General features: G+C 51.5%; 1 protein-coding gene across 9 annotated transcripts in view; it reads left to right on the top strand.

Moving 5' to 3' along the window:
- ST3GAL1 (ST3 beta-galactoside alpha-2,3-sialyltransferase 1) overlaps positions 1-23,166 on the top strand; it is a 97,195-nt gene that overhangs the window by 18,844 nt on the left and 55,185 nt on the right. The window lies entirely within an intron of this gene.

Here is a 23,166-nt window from a genome sequence, read left to right as displayed (position 1 = left end):
AGAGATGTTTCCTGTGTCTTGTGGTCTCTTTGTCATTTGGCCTGTTCTCCTGGGGATATTCCATTAAGAGGTAAAGCTTTCTACCTTCAGGGAAAAATGCAGGACCATTAGAATATAAAGCAGCCTTTTTTTTCTTAAAAGGAAAGCCTTCTGTACAAACTGGATTAGGAATGGCCTCATATGGCCAGTGCCTGCCATTCCCAAGAAGGTCTGGAGTGACCTGTACTGGTGTGCATGTCAGCAAACAACTAGGGCCCATAGGACAAAACTAGCCTGGTCATTTTTTATAAATAAAGCTTTATCGGTACCCAGTCCCATTCCTTCCTTCAGATATGTCTGTGGTGCTGTCACATGACAATACCAGTGGTGACAGAGGCCGTGTGGCCTGAGATACGGTCTGGTCCTTCGTGGAAAAAGGGTGCCAGCCCCTGGTCTAGAGAGAAGCTATCCACATGCAGAGCCCCTGCAAGTGTGGCTATTTAAATTTTAATTCATTAAGATTAATCACAATTAAGAATTTAGCCCACAATCACACTCACCACGTTTCAAGTGGTCAATAGCCACGTGTGACTCGTGGCTACCATTGTGGACAATGCACATTGAGAATGCTTCCATCAGCGAGGAAAGCTGGCTTGGGAAAACTGTGGTCACTTGGGGATGTTTCCCTTTGCTCCGCCAGTGTCTAACTGAGCTTGGATATAATTGCAGCCACCGTGGAAGAAGGAAGGTTGGTACATGTATGTGTGTGTGTGTAGCTGTTATATATGATTATTGGTGAGGACATCTACCTTCTTACCTGTAAAACCAGAATTGCTTCTAAAATGTCTTTGGACAGCCAACCTGTGGTCACTGTGTATGAGTCCATGTAAACACTAAACCACTTGGACATTAGAATTTATCATTTTTACCTATACAAATAGGTTGATACAAATATGAGCCTTTCCATGGCTCATATTCAAAGTCAGATGCAGTGTGAGGCCTCCTGTAAAGGGGAAGAAGCAATGACTATAGTGTCCACAGGGGTTGAAGAGAGATAAGAAACTAAGAGAGGAAGAAAATGAGCTAAAGATATGGTGCCTGTGAGTCTTGGAAGAATGAGCAATGATGGAGACAGAAGATGATAGGGATGGGACCATGGATTTACCTTCAAAGAACGTGTTAGACAAAGCAGTGATGATTGGGACCTTATCGCGTCTCAGAACCGAGCTGAGCACAGCCAGTTCTATGCCACAGATCCATGGGGAGAAGCTTGGATTTGGCAATAGTGCCGCCATCTTGGATGGGTCAGGACTTGGGGCATAATAGGAGTTTCTATTTGTTGAATTAGTTGGTGTGCGGTGCAGAATAAGAGGGCCAGTCGCTCTCTTATTCATAAATGCACAGCATTTATGGGTGAGTTCCAAGAGGGAACAGAGAAGGAACCCTAGGTGGCCGGGAGGCCTATAGGCAAAGGCCCCAGGTTCTGTCTTTAAAAGCTGGACTTTCCCGACTTTGGGTTACCCAGGAAGTAGCAAGAACAAAGAGATTCAGATGACGGAAAAGGATTGAATCAATGGAATCAATGCGTATCTATACATCTAGATCTGAAATGGGCCCCTCCTCTCTTCTCTTGGTTGGTTTTTAAGCTCTTCATGTTTGCAGGTGAGTGCTGGAAGCACTTGAAACAGGTGTTTCCATAACTGGACTTCAAACAGTGGAGTTTAATGCCGATATGAAGTAATTAGAAGTAATAATAAGAAAAGGTTTTTTTTTTTTTTTTTTAGTACTTAGTATCAAGCCCATCAGGCACCACAGTGGTGGTGGTGATGGTGACATTAACAGTGATAACATCCTCTGTCCATCTCAAGCTGATGATGTGCTACGTGCACCGTCTGGTCATAATAATAATTATCATAATAGCTTTAAATTATTGTGCTAAGTGCTAAAGTCACATTTTCTCAGCACATGAACCCAGAGTATACTTCCCAATTACATTTTTCCCCCAATTGCTTGATTTTGATATAATTGCAAATTTACAGATAAGTTGCAAGACGAGCCAAAAAAAATTCCTGGATACCTTTCCCTCGGATTCCTTAAGGGGTAACATTTTACTGGATTCGTTCTATCCTTTCCTCTCTCTGTTTGTTCCTGAAATCAGAGGATTCTTATAACCTCAGTGCAACCCGGTCAGAAACTTAGCATTGATTTGCTACTGACCTGAGCCTAAGACCTTGTTCTGATTTTACCAAGTGCTCCTCCCCCACTCCCCCATGAAGTCCTTCCTCGCAAAAGAAAATCCATTTGGCACGCGGCCTTCTTGGAAAACTTCCTTAGTCTTGTGTTTCGTGACATTAATGGCTTTGACGCGTTTAAGCCAATTACTTTTCTGAGTGTCCCATAGTCGCCGTTTGTCTGATGCTCCCTGGTGAGTAGATTTAGATCGGATGCTCCTGCCAGGTATCCCGCAGCACTCACATCGTGTCTCCCGTGTCTCGTGTTTGGAGGGTGAGTGCTGCTCTGTCCCTTGACTGCGATGTTGGCTTTATCACTTGGTTAATGACGGAATCAGCAGTTTGTCGAGGAGCTCTTGCTCTTTTCAGTGGAGAGTGGTATCTAGAAATACCATCTGGTCATAGGTTATGTCTGTTGCTACTGAGATAGCGTGGCCTCTAGGCCCTCCGAGCAGATAGACCCGGGAGGCAGGTGTGTGTGTTTGTGTGCATGTGCACACATGTGTGCATATATACTCATTCATAGTCATAGACGTGTGTACGCATCCACATATATGTGCATACACATCATACATGTGTGTGAATGTGCATATATGGGCACGTCATCTAGATCATTTCTAAATCAAACTATGTATATGTTAAAACCACCACGAGTGCACCTGGGTGAGGCTACAGCATTCTTGAAATCCACGTCTGTCTCAGTGATGCTGACCAGTCCCCCAGGCCCACTGCCAATACAGCAGGCCAACACATTTATTAAACTATGGTTCAGGCCCTGTTCCAGACCCTTCGCTTATTGTTACAGCTCCTAACAACTCGGTGGCCCAAGAACACATGAGGAAACAAGACTCCGAAGAGATAAATAACTTGTGCAAAGTTGTGCAACTAGTAAATGTGGCAAGGTTACAGTGAGTGCCTGTTTGTCTGTTGGCATTTGATTGGATGGCCTGGGGTGACACCCCTGGTCCAGAAAACCTGAGCGGAGGGGAAGGTGAGGGAAGTGTTTGTCCCCATGGGCCAGAGACCACTGAGGAAGGCGACAGTGTGTTGGCAGACACCCCGTTCCTTCACAACCAGGAGGTGCTTACAGTCTGCACGTCTGATGGAGTCCGAGGCTGTGCAGAGATGCATGTGGCATTGCAGGGCCACACATCTGTGCAGGGCCACGTGTGTGCATGAGCATTACCATGGAGGGGAGGGATGGTGGTGGCTGCTGTCCTGTGCTTTCAAAGCCCCCTCCCTTTTTTTAAAAAAATCTAGTTTATTTATGAGAGACACAGAGAGAGAGGCAGAGACACAGGCAGAGGGAGAAGCAGGCTCCCTGCAGGGAACCTGATGTGGGACTCGATCCCAGGACCCCAGGATCAGGCCTTGAGCTGAAGGCAGACGCTCAACCACTGAGCCCCCCAGGCGTCCCGATTGCAAAGCCCTTGATCGGGTTGAGGGCATGAATGCAGAAGTGGGCCTCCCCCCAGGGAGAGGGCATTTCCTCCCTTGGAGCGGGGTGTTATCTCCAGCTGAGCTGCTTCTGCGCAGAGGCTTTAACTTAAAACACATTTGGATCCCTGGCTCCCAGCGGAGTGTTTGTGGGATGTGAACTTGATAAATGCCAGTGTCTTTGTGCATCAACAACTATTTCTGAGCTCATTCTATGTGCCAGGCACTGTCCCGGGCCGACAGAGACCCAGGGAGCTCAGGTGCCAGCTGAGGGGATGGGGAAGAGGGAAAGATCAATGGTAAGCAGGGATGTAAGTATAGGTGCGGTAGGGTGGGGACAGGCGGGACTGGGCGGGGGTGGCGGGTTAGAGCACAGTGTAGTGTGCCGGAGGAGAGAGCACACAGTGACGATGACGAGGAGCTCCGGCTGGTGATCAGAGGACAGGTGTGGGACTCATTACTCTCCCCGAGGGGCCACGGGCCTTCGCCCTGGAAAGCCAGGACTGGCGTCTCTGGTGCATCTTTTCAAGCCTGAAGAGTCACGCACATGGGCACTCTTTCTCAGAACTCAAATATTTCCTCCAAAAAGAAAAAAAAAAAAAATTAAATGTTATCAGCTGGTCCAGAGGCGAACCAGAGGCCAAGGCATTCTGACCAGATAAGAGGCAAGCTTGGTGGTCACGGATATGAAAATGGGCAGCAGCGAGATGTGGGTGGGATTCTGTTGCTGATAACCTTTAAGAAAAGAGCAACTGTTGCCGGCAGGGAGGCCGTTTTTCTTTCTGTCCTTCTCATCCATCCATTCGTTTGTTCGTTTGGGCAGCAGACACCCGTGGGTCCCGGGCCCTGTGCCAAGCACCCAGGATAAAACAGTAAGACCGGAGCTCTGTCCTCGAGATATTAAGAATTCAGTGGGAGAAACAGGCACCTTAACAGCACAGTGATAGGCACAGCTGCAGTTCTGAGTTTGGGGAGGCCTGAAGCTAATATAATTTGGGAGTTCTCTTGAAGAAGTCAGGATACCAGGTATGAATTGAGAATGGAAGGCAAGCCCGAGCTAAGTGGGGGTGCAGCCAGGGGTGGGGCTGAAGCTTCCCTGGCGTGGGCCAGGCCTCCTGGGGGTGGGCGAGAATGCTCTCTCTCCTGGGGTACCTGGGCCGCAGGGGTCACGGGGCACGAGGGGCTCCTTGCAGCAGGAGGCTGGATGGAGACTTAGCAGAAAGGCTGATGGTGGGGATCCTGGGGTCTGTAGTAGGGGGGACTTACCTTCTAGATGCTTCAGGCCCTTGTTCTTGGGATAATCAATTAGAGCTAAAGACTTTTTTTCTTCTTTTTCTTTTTCAAACATTTTATTTATTTATTCATGAGAGACACAGAGAGGCAGAGACACAGGCAGAGAGAGAAGCAGGCTCCATGCAGGGAGCCCGATGTGGGACTGGATCCTGGGACCCCAGGATCATGCCCTGGGCCAAAGGGAGGCACTCAACCGCTGAGCCACCCAGGCATCCCGACTTTTTTTCTTCTTAAGTGATGCCGGCACTTAAGTGCAGAAAGGCACTTTCCTGGCCATTATGCAAGGGATCTAACTTACGATCCCACTTCTGGGACTGTGTTCAGAGGAATCACCTGAACTTCCCGGGGTGTAAGTGCTGGCAGAGTGTTTGCCAACCCTCAGAAGGTCTCCCCGTGGGTCTCTTGCTCTTCTAAGAGCCCCAAGCATTGACACATTTAACCCCCACAGCCCCCCTGGGAGCTGGCCGCTGTCATTCTGCTTGTTCCACCGGTGATGGAAATCAGCCCAGACTGGTTAAGTACCTTAGCCACAGATGCACAGCTGTCAGTAAGTGGCGGCGATGGGCCTTCAAGCCATGTGGTTGGCCTTCTCCCACCACCAGCAGGTCTCATTGATCCCTACCCCCTCCCGGACCTGTCACCTCATTTGTAAAACAGAGCTGGGGACCAACAGACTCTGGATTTCAGAGCACATGCTCTCCACTGTGGTCCCAGAAGGCTTTGCAGGCATGTTGCATCATTAGCACCCACACCTGAGACTGGGGCAGGTGGCAACAGTGAGTGCCCTCCCTGGGGGCTCAAAGATCCAGCCCTGGTGGTCAGCCAGGGCTGGAAGGGGGAAAGGCAACAAGCAACAAGCCTCGCCACAAGCTCACTGTGACTCCACTTGTCCCCGTGGGTCCTTAACCTGCTGAGCCTCGTTCCCCTGGTAAGATGGAGCCGGTCCCACCTGTTGGTGACATGGACCCCACAGGGATATGCAAGTTCTGAGGGTTCACTCGAAGAAATCTCGGCCTGAGACGGGCCTGGAGGCTCCTCCATCTGTGTCTGTCCAGCTCTGTCACCCGGATCCTCGTCTGTAAGGAAGACAGCCCCAGTTCCCGGTGAGGGCCTAGCGGGGTGAGACGCTGTGCACCAAGCCGGCCTGGTGCCTGGCCCGTCGTCAGTGCCAACACGTCATCCGTGTTATTCGTAGCTGACCCACGCTGCTGGGCTGTGGGCGAGCTGTCGTGCATGCAGCTTCCCTCTCCACCAGCTCGGCTCAGGGCAGGTGTCTTGGCTGCAGCTGAGACACACCTTTCATGGGAGGACGGACACTCTGGGGTAACCATGGTGGCCAGGCCTGGAGGCCTTGACACCACTTGTGCCACAAGAAGTTGGGGGGTGCAGTGGTACCACCAGACACCAGAAGCATGGAAATTTCCTTTGTGCTTCTGGAGGCCAAGCCCACAGATTGAGATGGCTGTGAATGACTTATTTTTATTCCAGTCATGCCTGGATGATAAGCACTTGGATATGTACCAATAACCTTTGTTCTCAAAGGGCATCCAGTCATGTCCTTCCTCTTTTCGGTGTCCATGTCCCCTCTAGCCCTGGGACAGAGTCCAAATTCCACAATAGGACGGACAAGCCTCGCTTTGACCTGGGCCCCCACCCAGGACCCCGGCCTTATCACCGTTCTCCAGCCTCACCTCACCTTCTGTGAACACACAGTAATTTTAAGAGTAGTGTCAAGAGTGTAAACTGTTAAGACAGAAGGCTCGAGTTCAAATCACACTCCTGTGGCCTGTGGTACCACGTTGGGCAAGCCACTGAACCTGTCTTGATCTGCGTTTCTTCTTCTGCAAAATGGACCCAATAGATGAGACAGTAGTGTAGCCCCATAGGGGTGTTGTGAGGATCAAGTGTGTTAATATATGTAAAAATGCTTGGGGCCCTTCTGGACGCTGTGCATCAGGTACTGTCCTGGCCGGGGGGGGGGGGGAGGGGGCGTCTTAACCCTCTGACTGCCAGAGACACTCCCCTGGGCCTCCTCTTTGTGGTCAGCCCCCAGGGCATTGCCCACCAGGGGACTGGGGTACTGCCTTTGTTGGGGTCAAGGGCTGGGGTGCCAGATTTTTGCAGGATTACTCTCGATTGGTGAATTCAAAACCTAAAAGCAGGAGTGAGGGTGTGGGAAGGGAAAAGCGGGGTCACTCAAACTGTCCGTTAGAGTCACCATTGGCTTTCCAAGAGGGGATCTCCGTGGGTGGGGCGGCCTGCTTGTTCATCTAGTTGTGTAGCGGGTGATGCAGGTCTTTGAGATAGATGTCTTTATTTTTACTTATTTGTGTATTTATTTATTTAAAGTTTTAATTTAATTTAAATTCCTAAGTTTTACTTAGCGCCATATTGGTTTCTGGAGTCGAACTCAGTGATTCATCACGTTCACGTTCAACACATCATTCATCACTTACGTTCAACACCTGGTGCTCAGCACAACAGGTGTTGATCCCCTTAATCCTTAATCCCCAGCACCCATCTAGCCAGAGAGAGCGAGATAGATGTCTTTAAAGTGAATGTTTTGGCAATCCAAAGTTTAATGTCAGGGGCTTACTTCTATCACAGCCAAAAAAGCTCATTGTCAGGTACTTGAGCTACAGATGTGGCTACAGAGGTGCAGCTGTGGGTCTAGATCTAGCCTGTGTTTATCACAGAGAACATTCATTCTAAACGAAGGAACTTTCATGTCTCCGGGACTCAGAGCGTGTGGCTTGCACGTGCTCATCCCTCCACCCAGAACACCCTTCTCGTTGTACCTTCCTGTTGAAATCCTCCCTCTCCAACACTCAGCTCAAGTGTCGCCTCTTCTGGGAATCCTTCCCTGCAACTCGTCTGCTGACCTCCCCCCAGACCTGAGGGCACCCCTGTGTGTGTCTCCACCACACCGTCCGTCGTGCAGTGCCTGTGTGTGTTTTCCTCATTAGACTGGCAGCTCCTTGGGGAGCAGGAGTGTGATTCACTCTTCACCTGGGTCACCTGCCTGTACCAGGTACATCTGCATCTGCAGGGCCGAGAATGGGTATATGCAGGCGGGCACAGTTGACTCCTTGTCTCGGCCACACAGACCCAGCCCCGGTGGCGGCTGGGTTGATAAGCATGACGTCCAGCTAGTTGCAGGCGTGGGCCCCCTGGGGGATTATTTCTCTCTTCTTCTGTTCCCTGGGGGCATCGACCAGTCAGTTGCTTCTTGTGACTTCTGTCTCCAGCTTCTGGAGAACTGGAAATGGGGGAATCCCACATCTGGGAGCACATGGTCCTATAACTTTGGGACTAGCCACTATTTCTGTGCTGCTCACAGCTCTGCCTCTACGCTTGCTGGAATAGCTGCCGTTGATGACGTGCCTGCCTCAGGTTAGGTCAAGCCAGCACACCTGCCCAAATGGCCAGGTGCCCTTTCTGATCTGGATAACGGGGAGGAGGAAGAAGGAAGTGGAAGGGAACCAGAGCCCGCCTGTCTGAAATCCACTTGGGAAGCTTTGTCTTGCATAGTACCGTCCCAGGGCCATGTCACCATATTGCTCAATGGCCTCCATGTGAACACTTCCTCATAGGTGCTGGAAATACCCTCTGTATTGGGGGATCAGCCATCAAAAAAGAGAAGGGAGGCAAGGCTTTGGGGGCAGGAGGCATGGATTTGTTTTCTGTTGGTTGAGTAGAATGGAATTGGCTCTCTGCGCTTTAAAGGAACAGCAGATGGACAGTCACTCAACTGGAACCTCCCTGAAGGCAGGAGCCATGTCCTTCCCCATTTGTGTCCTCAGTACCTGCATGGAATTGGGGTCTCTCAGAGAGTGCTTCGGGTGGTGACATGAAAGATCGTCGCATTCTGTGGCTGTGTAATGCTTCACCGAGTGGTAGTACCCGAGTGACCTCACCGTTTGTGTCACTGGGCATGTTATAGCTTATGTTGCGTAGATATAGCATCATCGTCATAAACAGCACTTCGTTGAACATCTTTATCCTTTTAGCATTTTCCTTCATTTGAACTGTGTTCTTGAGATAAGTTCGCAGGAGAGAGATTCCCGAAGATGTTCTTGCTGCCCTGTTACCAGTTGTGACTTTGTTCTGGAACAGAGAGAGGAAGGCAGACTGGACACGAGAGCTGCAAGACCATCCCTGCTGGGACTGGGGGAGAGACAGTGGGGTCTGGTGTTGACAAGGGGGTCTGCGTTCAGCTGGGCCCTGCGTCCAGGTCCACGAGGAATGGGGGAGAGATAGGGATGCTCGTGAAGGGACGGGAAGTTGGCACAGAGAAACCTGCTTCTGTTGGGAGAGGGAGTTGGTCCTCAGGCCCTTCCTTTCTTGGGAGCAGCGTGTGCCGTGATGGGGGAGGGAGGATTCTCTGGGATTGTGCAGGTGGAACTGGAGCCAGAGGTGCCCCTCATGTTCATCTGTAAAACTGCACTGTTGGTAATTACCAGGGAAAAATACACTCCTGCAGCATGAACAGGGATGCTGACATGCTGGGTGTCTGCAACATCTGGGGATCCTTTGCTCTGGGTCCTGGACCCGATAGGCTTCAGGGACTTTGCGGAAGTCTGGAGTTCGAAGGCTCCATGGGTCTCCTTGGAACTCAGGGTGCCATTGGACCATGAGAGGCGCAGAATGCCCGCCTTCCGTGGAAACTCGGGAGCTCCCAGAATTCCAACATCCCGTGGGAACCCAGAGAGCTAGGGCTCTGAAGTCATTCCTCTGAAATAAAAATAGTCAAGAACGACAAATTAATTTACAGCGGCTGCGCCAGCTCTTACCCAGCTCCTAATTAGTTCCTAGGTGGTTTGGGTGAATGGATAGGGGAATGAGGGAGGGAGTGAGGGAAAATACCCTTTCAGAGCTGTGCTTCTCAGCCACACACACACACACACACACACACACACACACACACACACTGGGGAGAATCCTATCCGCTGTCATGCACCTGGGGAGTCTTCGGGCATTTTGCAGGCAGGGGCCTGGGATGCTCTGCATACTGCAGTATGGTCAGTCCTGCATGGGCAGGAGATGGAGTCCTGTCCAAATTGCCAAGTGTGCCCTTCCCAAGACCCTGTAGGACGTGGCGTGGAACAGCATAGCTGGTGTCCTGCAGTGGTTCTCGAGCTGCTTATGTTCAGTCTTAAACATTACTGATGATCCCAAGTAGCTTTTCCTTATGGGGGCCCTCTCCTGTTAACATGTGTCCTGTCAATTATTAAAATTGAGAAGTGCTTTTCAGATTTGTTCCTTCCTTGGAAAATAATAATAATAAACCAATCACATGGTAACATACGTATAACGAGAAACAACTTCATGCCTAAAGAGAACATTAGTGAGAAGACTGGTACCGTTTTACAAATCTCTCCAATGTCTGGCTTAAACGAAGACAGCTGGGTATTCCTGTCTGCTTCTGCATTCAATCTGTGCTGAAATCCCTTGTCGCTTGCCTCTGGGAGGCTCCCCTGTACATTTGTAAGACAGGGGCAAAGGAAATTATGTCTTAGTATTAGTATGAAAATGGTTTGCATCATGAACTCCTTGGAAGGGCCTCCGTGACCCTCAGGGGTCCTGGGAACATAATTTCAGAAGTGTAGGTGCAGTGGTTGAGAATATGGCTTTTCGAGCAGGCTGCCTGGGGGGACAGGGGCTCACGTCCCAGGTCCACCTGCAACCGATTGAGGGACCTGAGACAAGTTATTTAACTGTTCTGTGCCTCCCTTCCATCATCTATAAAATGGGATAATAGGATCCACATCATAGGATTACTGTGGGAATTAAAAGAGTGGATACATATAGCACACTTAGTAGAACAGTGCCGGGCACATATTAAATGCTATGCGTGCTATATATCTATGCACACGTGTGTGTATGCATGCTCTATAGTGTATATATGTATATATTACATGCGAATATGCATACAATTATGTGTATATGTCCTATATATAACATACTATACGTAGACTAATGCCAATAAGGTATTTTTTAAGGTCATGACAGTAAAAGTCACCCATTTCACATCATTTCTAACAATCTGAATTTCCAACACAGCCATTTCTTAAGGCTGTGTTTCTGTCCCCTTACCAGGGTGAGGGACCCTCTGAATACAACCAAGGTCATGTGCAGGGAGTGGCTTATAGAGTAGAACCGAAAGTGCGAGACCCAGATAAGAGGTCAGCTGTGCAGGTCCCGGGGGGCCAACGGACTGCTTCCCTCCTCTTTGCTTCCCTAGAAACCAGATCAAGGGCTTGGTCCCAACTTTTGACTCCGCTCCTCCTTTTCTCTTCCTCTGTTTGCTGGTGACGTGACCATCTTCATTTAGCCACCCGATTGAGAACATCTGGCCATTGGGCAGGGCCAAAATCAAAGAAGGAGCCCACAGTGCCTGGTCCCAGGGATTTCCTTAAACTCCCGGCTGCACCCGATGGGCAGTGCTGTGCTCCATCAGGGGCACATCTCATGCTGGGAGTCTTGTCCTAAAATACTTTTGTCTGGAAGCTCGTAGTCTGAGCTTAACAGAGGCACATGCATCCTCTCAGCCTTTGAAAATGCACAGAAGTTAAAAAAAAAAAAAAACAAAAAGATAAAAGTTTGGCTCAGATTATGTCATCATAGCATGGGGCCTGCGTGAAGGAATCTGGGAGATTTCACACTCAAGTGCTGGCTCCTCTTCCACCTGCGTCTGGTGCAGACTATGGCTCCCCACTCTGGCTTATTCATTAATTCAGTTAACAAGTATTGACGGAATACTTCTTCATGCCAGGAGGGCTTCGGAGAGCTGGGGATGCCTCAGCAAACTAACAAGCAATCCCTTGTGAAATGTACATCCTGTGGGGGGGTCTTCTGATAAACTCCAAAGTTAGCAAATAGAGTCTAGCATTAGGAGAGTGAGACATGCTGGGAGAGGGTCAGAGCTGCCAGTGGAGGGTGGCTAGGGCTGGCAACTCTCAGGAGGCATGGAGGAGGTGAGAGCCCTGTCAACATGGTACCTGGGGAACGGCCGTCACCAAACCCTAAGGGGGCAGGAGCGTTCCTGGGAAATCTGAGCCCCAGACCCCCGGGGGCCCCTGCAGAGCAAGTGAGGGGCTGGCAGATGGTCAGGGAGGAAGGAGAAAGGCCTGGCACTGCAGTGGCCTCCTTGGCCTTTGGGTGACCGGCATCACCAAGAGTGACACTGTGCCTCTCAATGGACCCCAGTGACATCCTACAGCTAATTCCCTAAAGCTCCTCAAATCATAACATCACCTCCTCTAGGAAACCATGCCTGCACCCATCACTGGGCCTGGCCCCCTCCTATGGGTGCCCCATGACATCCCTCATAGGCCTCTCAAGCCTCCTGTCCCCAACTTCAGATGCAAGTTAATCGGCCTGCCTCTCTGTCTCCCTGTTAGCTTGGCCTTTCGGTTTTCTACCCGCCAAGTGGGACAGCCTGCTGGTCCAGTTTCATGACCTCTTACCTTTTTTCTAAACAACCCCCACCCCCCACATCTGAGCTCCTAGGTCCCTCCGCAAATGCTGACTCTCCTCTGGGATCCTTTTCGTCCTCTTCCCAATGGACCCCGTGTCCTTCTCCCTCAGACCCTCGCTCACATTCTCTCTGTACCCCTCCCAGGCCCTCAGCACATCCTGCCTGGCATTGGCCTGTCAGATTCCTCTGCTAGATGCTAAATTCCAAGGTGCAAGCACTGGGTATACCTCTGAAACAGTGGCCTGAACTCTGTGTGTGTCACCTGCATTACGGCTACAGGGCCAGCAGGTCCTTCTGTGGCTGCTCTGCTGTTAGGATGGGGACCGGGTTTGCCCCACAGGCCTTGGCACCTGGTTCCTGAGCATCAGCTGTCCTGCACTGCCTGCCCGCCTGCACCGTAGGAAGGACCAGCTCAGCACTTGCACACTCCTTGTGTCCTGATGCGTGCCATCCCTCTGCCCAGAGGGCCCACCCCTAATTCTTCACCCAGCAGGTGCGTCTGCCCAGCCCTTACCACCTCAGCAGTAGGGCCACCTCCTTGGGCAGCTGTCGCTGATACCCCATCTGCTGTCCTGGCCCCTGCCACTTCCCCTGTCCCAGTGGAATGTTCTCATCTCACTACAGCGGACTGAGAAGGCCTTATGTAGTAGCCAGACTCGGGTGGCTGCATGCTTGCAGGGCCGCAAACTTGAGCCTAAACATTTTTGGTCCTGGCAGGCCAGATGCACACACAACCACGAGCAATGCTTAAGTGAATTGGCGGAGGTGTGTTCCCCTAAATCTTTGCTTACAAAAATAGGAGGCAGGCCAGGTCTGAGCCATGGGCTGTGCTTTCCTGACCTTTGGTCTTGACTCTATGTAGGTGTAGAGGGAAAGAGCTGGATTAGCCCTTTTGTGCACCATCTGCTAATTCACATGACCCCTCACTAGGCAGGGCCTCCTGGGGACTACAGGTAGTGCTGCACTCAGCTTTGAGCCCGGGGTGACCGGCACGGTGCCTGGCATGGGGCATAGGGCACAGGCAGGCAGCCAGGGTATGGGAATGGGTCAGGGGACCTGGGAATGACCTTTCCACAGCTCCTGAGCCTGGTCATCTGGGCTAGACCCGTCCCTTCCTTGCAGACACCTAAGCTGGGCCACCCCCACCCCGGGGTAAGAGACTAAATCGCCTCATTCAGGTACACCATTTCTGGAATGAATTTAAAGAGCTCTGAGTGGGGATGAGTACAGTCCCCTGGAGGTCACCCTGGGAGGGTTTCGGCTCGGCCCTCTAGACGCTGACATCCTGGGAATGCCTCCCTTCTGGAAGCCAGTGGACAAACCCAGATTTCTAAGCACCCAGCCTTGACCAGGGCCGACCTGGATTGACCTGTCCGCGGAGCTGGGGTGAGGGTCCTGTTTGCTGTGGGTCCCCCAGAAGAAGGCATTACAATATGAGACACCCCCCCCGCCCTCGCAGTAGGCTAGCGGTTTCCTTCCTACATCAGATTGTGCTGAGCTCTGTGTGGCCCTGGCTTGAGTCCTGACACACACAGAGGCACAGCCCCCTGTGCTCCGCACACATTATCTTACCTAATTGGCATAGCAGCCTCTGCCCTGGGTGTCATTACCCTCATTTGATACAGGGCAGACTGAGTCACAGAAAAGTGACTTGCCTGAGCTCACATAATGCAGGGGTGTGGGGGTGGGGAGGCAGAGTCAGGACTTGAACCTAGCAATCCGACGCCGGGGTCTTTGCTCGTAACCCTCCACACCCCTCCGCACCAAGCTGATGTGCAATAGATAGGATCCGGAGCTGGAGGGAAGCATGTGGATCAAGCAAGCTACCACTCCAACCCCCTCTTCTCCAGGTGAGGACGTCACTGCACAGAGAACCGGAGTCATCCGCTCGAGATCACACAGCATTTGCAGTAGAGGCAAGATTTTTTCTTAAAGATTTTATTCATTTAAGAGAGGGGAGCAAGAAAGAGAGCACGCACGAGTGAGGGGCAGAGGCAGAGGGAGAAGCAGGCCCCCAGCTGAGCAGGGAGTCTGACCTGGGGCTCGATCCCAGGACCCTGAGATCATGACCTGAGCCGAAGGCAGATGCTTTTATTAACCAACTGAGCCACCCAGGCGCCCCTCGTAGTAGAGGCAAGATATGGGACACCTGGGTGGGTCAGTGGTTGAGCGTCTGCCTTTGGCTCAGGCCGTGATCCTGGGGTCCTGGGATCAAGTCCCACATTGGGCTCCCTGCGTGTAGCCTGCTTCTCCCTCTGCCTGTGTCTCTGCCTCTCTCTCTGTGTCTCTCATGAATAAATAAATAAAAATCTTAAAAAAAAAAAAAGCATGGTGATTGACTTCCTCATCCAGTGCTTTACCTACAGACTCAAATCCTTTCTTTGACTTTTGACCTGTCAATAAACAGAAGCCAGGTCCCTCCTTCCATCTAGAGTAAAACAACCTCTCACCTCCTCCTTTGCTAAAAAAATAAACAGCCCCGTCTTCTCAGGGTGACGGTGCACACATGCACTTAGTCAGCATGGCTGGGGGGGGTGTCCTGGGATCAGCCCCATCTGGGTTCAAGAATCAGTACTCAGGGGGCTGGGGCAGGTCCACTTGCCTCTCTGACCCTCTGTTTTCTCATCTGGCTCCTGGGGCTGCAAGGCCCGCCTTGCCTGAGGTGTCCTGAGAATCGAGTACAGCGATGTACCTGAGTGTCCAGCTGTCACCCCGCCCTTGGTTCTCAGCAAATGTGGCCTCTTGTCCCTGCTTCCTGAAGTTGCCTCCCCTGCTCTGCACCAGGCAGCTGCAGCACGTCCCACCCAGGACACTCAGCTGCAGAGTGACACCCCCGCCCCCCGCCGTGAGCCACCACTCTGACCTCATCCCGGGCAGTGGTGCAAGTCCAAGACACCACGTCGGGCTTTCCACCCTGGAGGCCGCGGCAGCTCCGTTTTATTGTTCAGCCCTATAATTGGCAGGGTTTTACAGTGGTTTCCCTGTTGCCCCAAAGTCCCGGTGCTCTCTCTCCATTTCTCTCTGCCATGTAATCCTATCTCGGGAACCCACAGCAGTGAGGCCCTGGCCCCTCCGTGGAGGCATTTTTCTATGGAGACAGATGTCTGGGTAAAAAGGGAAGAGATTAGCTGGTTGAAGCAAACTATGATTAGAGATGACCCTTGAATGAGAAGGCCATGTGGAGGGGCACTTGGGTGGCTCAGTGGTTGAGCGTCTGCCTTTGGCTCAGGGCGTGATCCCAGGATCCGGGATCGAGTCCCACATCCGGCTCCGTGCATGGAGCCTGCTTCTCCCTCTGCCTGTGTCTCTGCCTCCCTCTCTGTGTGTCTCTCATGAATAAATAGATGAATCAAAAAAAAAAAAAAAAAGAAGGCCACATGGATTAGCTGGCTCTGGGTGTGGGAACCCTTAAAGTCTTCATCGTCTCTGTCTTCTTCCTCCTTTTTTTTTTTTTTTAAGATTTTATTTATTTATTTATTCATGAGAGACACAGGGAGAGGGAGAAGCAGGCTCCCTGTGGGAAGCCCGATGCAGGACTCAATCCCAGGACCCTGGGATCACGCCCTGAGCTGAAGGCAGAAGCTCAACCACTGAGCCACCCAGGTGCCCCTGTCTTCTTCCTCCTGAAAGAGAATAATCCGCAGGAGCCCAGACCCTGGGGTGCTGGCTGGCGAGTGGATGATGGGACAGTGAGCAGCAGGGGTGAGGGTGTTCAGGGTCTGGGAGACTCCAGGGCTGGGGAGAGTTGTTCTGTCTTCAGCAAGAAAAGATTCTCAGCTCAGGGGCTTTGCCAGAATGCAGACAGGCCGGCCTTTGGCTCAGCACTACCTTTGGGAGAAGCAGCAGGATGCACTCCCCTGCAGAAGGTGATGTCCGCTGCAGGCGGTGGTGTTGCGTGGTGGTTAGGAGCTCTGTGCCAGGGGGATCCGCCGGGGTTTGTGTCCTGGCTGCACCGCTTCCAGGCTGGGTGACCTTGGACCAGGTCCTAATTTCTTTGTGTTTCCGATTTTCACCTCAGCAACTGGGATGATGACAACTTGTCCAACCCTCGTTAAACACAGGTATTTTGCGAGCAAGCGGTCCGAAATCCATTACGTGGGGAGAGTGCTGACCCCACTGCAGGCCTGGGGCAAGGGGTCGTGGGAATCCCATGAGAGTGGCCTGCACTTCGGACACAGGGCAGGAGACGTGACTGGCTGGGCCGATCCCCCCGGCCCTGTGGGATGCCTCTTCTGAGCGCTTGGCATACACTCTCTGGCTGATTGAAACGCAGCTTTATTTTTTTATTTTATTTTATTTTATTTTATTTTATTTTATTTTATTTTATTTTATTTTATTTTATTTATTATTTTATTTTATTATTTTATTTTATTTTATTTCATTTTATTTCATTTTATTTTATTTCATTTCATTTCATTTTATTTTATTTTATTTTATTTTATTTTTTGCTTTTATATTATGTATGTATGTATGTATGTATTTATTTATTCATTATTGGAGTTCAATTTGCCAACATTTAGCATAACACCCAGTGCTCATCCCGTCAAGTGCCCTGCAAACACAGCTTTATTTCAGCACAACCGTGCCTGCTTCTCAGAGGAGGGAAAGGCACAGAGATGGGAAGATACTTGCCCAGTGGTCCCAGCAAAGATTTGGTGGAGCCAGAATCAGACTCCAGCACCTTGGCCCTACCTAGTGCTGTGACAGAGGAGGATGGAGTTTGTTAATCCCTTGGCTAATGCAGGTCTAGACTCCCAGTCTCTGCCTCCATGGGGTTGGGAAGACCCAGCAGGTCCTCAGAAAGCTGCTCCCCCACACCCCCGTCTCGCCCGAGGCCCCTGGAGCAAGGAGGCCACAGGAGACGAGTGGGGGCAGGGCACAGACCCATCTGTTTGGAATTAGGCGTTGAGCACAGTTGGCCAGAAACCGGCTCTATTAGGCCAAAAGCAGCGTGGAAACATTTTGCCAAGTGTCTCAGCAGGGCCAGCTCTCCTCCTGAGATTCCATCCTGGTGTCTATGCTCTAAGGCCCATTTTCCCCGGCACCCCGTCTACGCTGGTCCTGGGGAGCCCCCAATTTGCAAAGCAAACCTGATCTCCTGAGGGGCTAACTGGCAAGACCCACGGCCTCCGGGGCGGACTTGAACCCAGGCTTCGGGATGCCAGCGCGTGGCTCCTGGGCTGGCTGTGCCAGGGGGTGGAGCACTGCAGGGTCGCATCAGGATGCCAGAGTCCCATTTCCTGCTCTTTCCCTGACCAGCTGTGTGGCCCTGGCAGGTGGGATGACCTATCTGAGCTGTGACCTACAATCCATGACATTGTGATACGTCCCCAGCGGGAGGGTGGGAGGAGATGCAACCACAGTGAGCTTTCAAAGTCTAGGGAGAGCCTGTCTGCGTTCCCGACAGTGCTTCCACCCCACAGACTTCACAGTCGGCGAGTCTGGGGCTGAGGGGGCCCCCCCGGGAGCCTGGGGTCCAGGGCGTTCCTTCCAAGCCCTCATTCCTGGGAGCCATTGGTTGTTTCTGTTTTTTTAATTTGTAAAATGTTGCTGGATCTGCCTGGTCACACATCCCTTACCTCCTGCCCTGGCAGGTATTCTTTATTGCTGCCTCTTTTTCCTTCTTTGCTCTGGGCCTGAGCCTCTGGAAATGAAATCCCAAATCCTGGGAGGCTTTCCCTTGGGAGCTGGCTAGGGCAAGGTCCTGGGGAGACACCAGCCCAGCACTGGGGTCGCTAGAGACGATTTTAAACGTGCTATTATTTGTCTAGGGGTGGGTTTGTTCTGTTTTGGGTTTCGGTAGTCTTGTTTTACAACCAGGGAGAGTAGCCATGACCCCTGAAGAAAACCTTGGACTTGGGGAAAAGTTTAACGGCCCTGGAGAAAGAAACAAAACAAAACAAAACAAAACAAAACCGTCCCAGAATATACCCGTTTTAGCGTTTTTTAGGGTATTTCCTTTCTCTGCACCTTTGTACCCTGTTTTGTTAAGACTGTGATTCTGGTTCTGGTATTGTTTCTTTTGTGTTTCCCCGCCCCTCCTCCCCAATTCAGCAGTATAGCAGATGTTTCCTCCTGTCGTTTTGAATTCTTCATGAGCATTGTTAATGATGGAGACTTTTCCATCACAGAAAGGGTATTTGAACCTACCAGGCTGCTCTTAATGCTCTCCTTAAGATGGGGCTCCTAGGAGCTCTCTGGCTCTTAACAATAACATGGTGATCGACCCCTTTGGGCACAGGCCTGCAGGTCAAACTGTTTCCTGGAATAGAGATCCCTGGGGGGTGGGGGATTTCGGAGGGGAAGATGGGAAGCAAGAGAATGTTTGAGGTCTTCCATGCCCCACACGAAGGCACTTTGGTTCTAGACAGAAAGACTGTGGTCCAGCAGAGCCGACGGGAGCAAGGCCTCGTCCTTGGGGAGGGGGGTTCGTGTTGTCTGTGAAGTGGGATCTGAATCTGTGAGCTCCCGATTCCCAGGGAAGGCACCCTAGTGGTCTAGGGTCAGTGCCCCCTTGAAGCTGGGACAACCGCCAGCACTGGGAAGACAAAAGGGTCAGGATACTGAAGGTTCTGTGATGCTGGAAGAGGTCTGCCTCCAGCAAGATGGAGTGTGCCAAAGAATAATGCACAGAATGACACCTCCCCCTGCCCCCAGCCCTGTGCCCGGTGCCCCTGCTGGGCCCTCCTCTTCTTGGTGCTGACCTCTGCACGTCTGACCAGGAATGCATTTCCTTCCTTGCTGACTCTCTGCAGCCCCTAGGAGATGTAAGCTGCTTCATCCCTTCGCTCCCTGCTGCAGCCCTAACACCCGGCTCGTTCCTTCCCTGGCACATAGCAGGTGATGTGTATTGAATGGGGTGGTGGTGAATGGGGGACCTCCTCGCAGGTCCCAAAGCATGATTGTTAGACATAACAGTCCCTGCCTGTCATCATCTATCGAGTTCGTAATGTGTGCCCAGCATCCAATCCCGGACACCCCTCAGGCCATCCTACAAGGTGGCTCTGTGATCATCCTAGGTGTATCCTGGCTCCTGCCACCTTGACATTATAACAGAAACATTTCCCTCAATTTTTTTTTTTTAATATCTGTGAACCAGAATTTTTCTTCCTCTCACGTAGATAAGAACATTCTGGAATGTGCTTCATACTCTCCTGGATACTTTGGGCAGCTCTGATGTTCACCTTGGACTATTACTGCTGAGGCACAGAGGGTGCCTATGTGTAACTTGCCCCGGTACTGCCGCTGGTCCCTAGAACAGTGGATAAGACTACCTTCCCATTAGCCCAGCAGGAGGTTCTGTGTCTACACACGCCCCACAGACACTTGGCATCACAGCGGCCTGCTAATTTTTGCCGGGCTAATAGGTATCAAGTGATGCTTCATCCTGTTTGTATTTGCATTTCTTGGATTGCTAACGAGGGCCTGGACTTCTGTGCCTGCGCTGCCCTCAACCTGGCTGCTCACTCACCCCAGGCTTGCTCTCTCTTCTGCTTGTCTTTCAAGAGAAGTGTAGACATTTGCCCCTTCCGCAGGCTCTGGTCCCAAGCCTCCCCTTTCTGCTCCCCACGCTGCCCTTCCAGAAGAGCAGGATAAGGTGCCGCTTACAAATCAGGTTCTGGAGTCTGACATCGCTGGGATCAAAGTCTGCTCGAGCACCCTGTGGGCTGTGCAACCTCCCCCAAGGGCCTCAGCCTCTCTGAGCCTGTGAGTCCTCACTTGCAAACCAGCACCTCCTGGGAGAGTTTTCTTGAGAATTAGGAGGGATTACTGACGTGCAGTGTTTGCCCCCCCCCCGCCCCCCAGAGCCGAGTACCCAATAGCTGTTGGGGACCGGAGCCCTGGTAATCCTGCGTTGTCATTACCTGTTTACTTTCCGGGCCTCTGCAGCTGGGGAGGACTCCGGGGTGGGGCTGCTTTTGCTGCATCTTATATTTTTCAGCTCCCAGCAGTGCTGGGCAGACAGCAAGACAGTAATGATGGGTTGGTCTAGATGCCATTTTAAAGTCCCTTCCAACCCTCAAATTCTATGATCAGGAAATTGCCCCGGGGGAAAAAAAACCCCTCCTTCCTAAGGTTTCTCATGGGGCTTGATTACAGGCTGCAGGTCATTACAGAGGCCGCGGCGGCGGCGGTGGCAGGAGCTCCGCATGGCCCGGCGGCTGCTCCCTACATTTCAGGAGCTCTCATCTTTCTGCGGCCCCGGGGATCGGGATCCTGGCACACACAGGGCCTCTCCCTTCACAGAGCCCTTCTCAAGCTGCCAGCCCTCCGCTCGACTCGCTACCCCAGGGGATGGCAGGGCAGCATCTAGTGGCGGGTGGATGTCAGAAAAGTCATGGGAAGCCAGAGCACAGGGGTTCAGGGGTCCCCAGTCTCCTGGGCCCACAGGGGCCGTGTGGGGAGTACAGACCGGTAAGGAGGCCTGGGTGAGCGGTAGGGAGTAGTGGGGTCTGTGACGGACTGGCCGACGGACCAGGTTCCCACCAAAGGAGATGGCTCTTGCTTAGCCCTTGGGGGAATGTGAGCCCCCGAGCTCCCGGATCTTCTCTTCCTTTAGCCAAGGAAGTCAAAGGCTTACTTTTTTTTTTTTTAATTGGAAGTTTCCTGATTTTTTTTAAAATTTTATTTATTTATTCCTGAGAGACACAGAGAGAGGCAGAGACACAGGCAGAGGGAGAAGCAGGCTCCCTATGGGGCTCCCGGGACCCCGGGATCATGCCCTGGGCTGAAGGGAGGTCTCGATCGCTGAACCACCCAGGCATCCCAGTTTTCTGATATTTTAAAAGCTTTAGCTAATTTAAAGTTTTGTCTGTTGCCATATGGCACAGATAAAACATGCCCCTGAGGCAGCAGTCTCAATACCCTCTGACGTAGCACAAGATTTGGCAGATTGGGAAACGGAGGCTCGGAGTTTGGGAACTTGCCCAAGGTCCCCCTACCCCCCACCCCGGTGAGGGGTGACCCAAGGGATGTAGATCACAGTCTTCTGTGGCTTCGTGGAGGCCTGTTGCCCACCAGCCTGATGGGCCCTCAGTGCTACCTTTCTCCAAGGCCGGAGCTGAAGGGATGGGGGGGGTCCCCAGAGAGGGGTAAGGACTGTCTCTCTAAGTCGCACGGCTTTGGGATGGCAGGGTCCGGAGTCGGGCTGGGGCTTCGGAGCCTCCTGCGTGGGACCGGCCAGCCACCGTGCTGCCAGAAATGGCCCTGGAAGGGTTTCAGCAAACGCCTGGCCGAGAGCCTAGCACAGGGCACATTCTGAGCGGCTGCCCGTCAACAGGAAGCGGCCGGCCCACCAGTGGGCAGTCCTGGCCAGGCCCTGCTGCCGCCGGGAGAGCAGTTGGTGGGCAGCTTGTAGGCTCGCTGAGCTCACCGTTTCAGCCCTGACAGTACAGAGATCACTTGTGGTCTCTTTCTGCAGGGTCCCTCCAACCCAGTGCCTCGAGTCTGATGAAAGGACGTGTCCCTTGCCCTTGAGCTGGCATTCTTAAAAGAGCCTGCCAGGGACATCCCAGACTGAGTGGGGGATGTTCATACTTCTTTGTGGTCAGCCTCATGGCCTAGGAACATGAACCTGGGCCTGGAATTACGAGAGTTATGAGGCAGTGCCAGTTCAGGATGTCCTAGCTGTGACACTGGCTGGCCGTTTCAGTAATTGTTGCCCTGCTGACATCACAGAGCTATTTATTGTGAGACTGTGGTCTGGCGGGTGGATCCAGATTGCCAAAGAACATGCTAGAGAAACGGAGGTTATTTTTGACCTTAGGTTCCTTCTGAACTGGGGTGGGAATGACAGGGAAGAGTCTGAGCATTCAGCAGGTACAAAGGCCCCAGGGCAGGAATGAGCGTGGAGAATTTAAGAATGGACAGAGAATGAGCAGGACTGGAAGAGAGTGGCTGCACCAGTTCACATTCCCACCAACAGTGTAAGAGGGTTCCCTTTTCTCCGCATCCTCTCCAACATTTGTTGTTTCCTGCCTTGTTAATTTTCCCCATTCTCACTGGTGTGAGGTGGTATCTCATTGTAGTTTTCATTTGTATTTCCCTGATGGCAAGTGATGCAGAGCATTTTCTCATATGCATGTTGGCCATGTCTATGTCTTCCTCTGTGAGATTTCTGTTCATGTCTTTTGCCCATTTCATGATTGGATTGTTTGTTTCTTTGGTGTTGAGTTTAATAAGTTCTTTATAGATCTTGGAAACTAGCCCTTTATCTGATATGTCATTTGCAAATATCTTCTCCCATTCTGTAGGTTGTCTTTGAGTTTTGTTGACTGTATCCTTTGCTTCTTATACCTGCCCTACGACCCAGCAATTGCACTGTTGGGGATTTACCCCAAAGATACAAATGCAATGAAACGCCGGGACACCTGCACCCCGATGTTTCTAGCAGCAATGGCCACTATAGCCAAACTGTGGAAGGAGCCTCGGTGTCCAACGAAAGATGAATGGATAAAGAAGATGTGGTTTATGTATACAATGGAATATTACTCAGCTATTAGAAATGACAAATACCCACCATTTGCTTCAACGTGGATGGAACTGGAGGGTATTATGCTGAGTGAAGTAAGTCAGTCGGAGAAGGACAAACATTATATGTTCTCATTCATTTGGGGAATATAAATAATAGTGAAAGGGAAAATAAGGGAAGGGAGAAGAAATGTGTGGGAAATATCAGAAAGGGAGACAGAACGTAAAGACTGCTAACTCTGGGAAACGAACTAGGGGTGGTAGAAGGGGAGGAGG

The sequence above is a fragment of the Canis aureus genome, chromosome 14, assembly GCF_053574225.1.
Source record: "Canis aureus isolate CA01 chromosome 14, VMU_Caureus_v.1.0, whole genome shotgun sequence".
Classification (NCBI taxonomy): domain Eukaryota; kingdom Metazoa; phylum Chordata; class Mammalia; order Carnivora; family Canidae; genus Canis; species Canis aureus.
The sequence above is the reverse complement of the archived record's forward strand: the minus strand, read 5'-3'. Positions and strand labels throughout refer to the sequence as shown.